General features: G+C 39.2%; 1 protein-coding gene across 1 annotated transcript in view; it reads right to left on the bottom strand.

Annotated features, from left to right (window-relative positions):
* Positions 1 to 3,667, bottom strand: part of THEMIS2 (thymocyte selection associated family member 2) — a 27,983-nt gene that overhangs the window by 23,858 nt on the left and 458 nt on the right. The gene's annotated exons all lie outside the window — the stretch shown is intronic.

Genomic DNA, 3,667 nt, shown 5'->3' with positions numbered 1-3,667 from the left:
TTCTGACCCAACTTCAAGAGACAGCTTGGTATGAGAGCTTTTGATCAGGTAAACAAACACTGAACCCCAATGCTTGGGGGGGATATTATTATTGGTCCAGCCAGCCAATGACCACCAGTGCTGGGTGGGTATTGTTTGAGCCAGCCAATAACCACCAAGGCTGGGGTTGTTTATTGTTCCAACTAGCCACTGACCACCAATGCTGGAGGTGTATATTAGTTACTGGGGGAGGGGGGTTATTTTTACAGCCACTAGCCACCAATCATTCTTGGGGGGTTTATTGTTACAGCCAGCCACTGACCACTAATGCGGGGGAGTTATTGTTACAGTCATCCACTAACCACCAATGCTAAGGGAGGGGTTAATGTTACTACCACTGACTACCAAATGAAGGGGAAGTTATTTTGTCCACTCCAATGCTGTGGATTACTATTATTGCCAATTACACTAATGCTGGGGCTTATTTTACTCTCACACTGCAAGCCGTAAACTGTGAAGCAAAAACTACTTTATTGGCCGAATCTCCAAGTGTTAAGCGGTGTTCCTCCTAGCAATTTTCAAATGTTGGTAACTATGCAGAAGAGGAGAACGTCTCTAAGTTCCTACATGTTCAGTATTTCTGCATACTGCTTACCACTGCCGCTGTCCAACCTCCACCAGCTAAGTCTGCTCCTACCTCCTAGCGTGCATGATGTTTAATTTCATGTCCATTACTGAAAATCATTTTGATGTACGGGGGAAGGAAAAAAAATATCTGTCTGAGGTCCAGATATGCTATGCTTAATACACCACTGACTGTTTATAATCACTTATGTTCTGTAAATCTAATTTTTATATAACTTTACATGATTAATGATGTTAAAATAAAGTCTAACATCCATCAAACCTCCATTAACCTCTCACAATTCTTGAAGCTTTGACCAGAGGAAGCAAAACAATCCCCCTGCATAACATACACACCATTCTCTTGGCATTTCTGTCACATGTAGTAGGAGGAAAAAAATCCTTCCTGACCAACCCAATGGCAGCTGACCAGTTCTCAAGATTGAAATATTACTTGGGAAGTGTCCCTGTCAGCAGGCAGCGATATGGGCACCCAAAGAGGGACCCTCCTACTCTGTGGTCCTGAAAAAGAGAATGTGGTGTGCCATTTTGTTTATTTTTTTTTAAACTGCTGGGATAATTAGCTGGAGGGAGAAACATTTAAAATTTTAGTAGGGAGGGGGGTCCCTGGCCAGTGATCAACTTTAACAAAAGATTGCCATAGACTGATGATATGTTACAACAAACTGACAGACTGCTTGAATGTTGGAAAACAATGGAAAACACTGTTCCTCAGGCGGTGATTTCAGCAAATAATGTGGAATTGTTCAAGAAACTTTTGGACGATTTCTTAAGGGACCGTAATATACAGGGGTACAGGTACTCCTAGAATGAGATCCTAATAGGTTGGACTTGATGGACTAATGTCTTTATTCAACCTCAAATACTATGTAACTATGTAACTATGTAACACAGACAGCTTGCATTTCTCAAAAGACTGTCTGCCTTTTGCCTGTTACAATAGTTTGTCATAGACAAAGACATAGACTTGTTACAAAAGATTGTCATAGGTCGCTTGCACCTTACAAAAGTATTTTGGACTGCTTGCATATTAATTACCAATACAAATACCATTGTTCTCCAACTAACAATAAAAGCTGTTCTGAAAACAGTTAAAACAACATTAATTTACTAGTTCATACTTTGGTTAAAAAAAAAAAACAAAACAAAACAAACTGAATAATATATGACATGAAGAAACATCTTTTACAATATCACCTAGCATGGTAGGTTAATTGGCTCCTATCCGATTCGGCCCTGTATGTATGCATGTGGGATAGGGACCTTAAATTGTAAGATCCCTGAGGGCAGGAACTCATGTGAATGTGCACTATTTAAAGCACTGCGTAAATTGTGGGCCCTATAAACAGTAAATACCTGCTATAATACATTTTCTTTTAATTATACACTCGCCATAGAATGAAGGCAAACATTTAATTGATATGTCATATGATTCAGGTAGTCAGGAATAAGAATGTTTGGCATCACTCCCCAGTGGGCACTACAGTGGCCAATGGGCAATGCTGTGTACCCGGGAAGCCATTTCCCTCTACAGTTAATCATGCACACGAGGCTTGGTCCCCTTGTCCTCTATAAGTCTTTGGGATAGTAAGGTTATTTGCCAAATATTTAAACAGGACTTGGTTATATATATTTTGATTTTAGTAAGATTTTTACCCTTTTTATTATTTACTTGGCCGCCTGTGCTTATTTCTACAGTATTCCCAAATCCTCCTCTACCTCTGTATAGCCCAACGGTATTGATGTATAGGGGAAATGTTATTCCATTAGCCTAAGTGCAGAACCTTACATTTATCAGAGTTACAGTGTATATGAACCGAAGAAAATGTAATATATTTCAGCTTATCAGTCCTTAGATGTGGGGACTGCATTAATTTCCTTATTCAGGCTTTTTCCATTTATTTTCACCTGGTAGTTTTGCCAGTAACACATAGCTATGGGGTAGCACCGGTGGCACCATAGGCCAGGAAGTGTTTTGGGACTTCAGAACCCCTCCTTTCTTGATAACATAGATGGGAGTGTTCTGTAGTCCACAGAGGGAGCTATAAACAATATTAAGTACTAACACAGGCAAAGAACACTGGACGTTGACAGCTCACATGACGTCTGGCAGGATCAGCGAGTATTTTTAAAACTGATATACCAAAACAATGGTAATAGCAATAGTTCAATAGTATATTTAAGAGACCAAAACAGAGGCACTTTTCTTTTGAGCTTTTCTTCCAGTTTTGCCTTGTATGCTAAAGTTAAGCCTGCTGTTTTGCCTCTTTGCTGAAGTAAGCCTCTTCTGTTTGTTTTGCAGTGAAATAAAAGGCACTTTTGTTTTCACAAGACTGTATTTCTGACACCTGATCCAACCCCCCCCAATTCCCACAAATGACAGCCTTTTTCAGTATATTTTAGCTTAAGTTTCTTTTAGGCTTTTAAGAAAAAAAAAAAATTTCAGGGATTCCTTTGTCGGGAAAATGCTAATGCCTTCAGCAGGAATCCCAAATCTGCTGTTTATAAGCGTACGCTGTCACCCGATCATCAACTTGAATGGGTGACAGCTGTCATTTGTAAACGGAAGATTTGGAATTCCTGCTGCAGGAAATCTCAAATTCCTGACACAGGAATACCAAATCGCACCTAGTTGGTAGCTGTGAATGTAGCCTTAGTTTATCTGTTCGGTTAGATTAGAATATTGTTAGGGTCAGGGATTAGGGTTCATTGTAGGTTTTCAGGGTTTAGTTTAACATTTTTTGCTTACACTTGTTCTTGGCACAAAAAGCTCTACATCAAAACATACCTGTTTTACCAATACCAAATGTACCACACTAACTGTACCACTCCATGCTCAACCTCAAACAGGTTTTCTTGAGTTTCTCCTAGTAATGTTATTAATGTAATAAAGCTTGCAATGAAGAATACATATTGTGAAGTTATGTAGCAGTGCTATACTCACAATTGGCATGCCTAAGATATGTACACATACTATTGAAATCCTATCATAAAATAGGGTCCTAGCTCTAATCTAGTGTCTGTCTTTGTATGTTTGTGTATA

This window comes from Nanorana parkeri, unplaced genomic scaffold (genome assembly GCF_000935625.1).
Source record: "Nanorana parkeri isolate BGI_ZX_2015 unplaced genomic scaffold, ASM93562v1 scaffold986, whole genome shotgun sequence".
In the NCBI taxonomy this organism is placed as follows: domain Eukaryota; kingdom Metazoa; phylum Chordata; class Amphibia; order Anura; family Dicroglossidae; genus Nanorana; species Nanorana parkeri.
The sequence above is the reverse complement of the archived record's forward strand: the minus strand, read 5'-3'. Positions and strand labels throughout refer to the sequence as shown.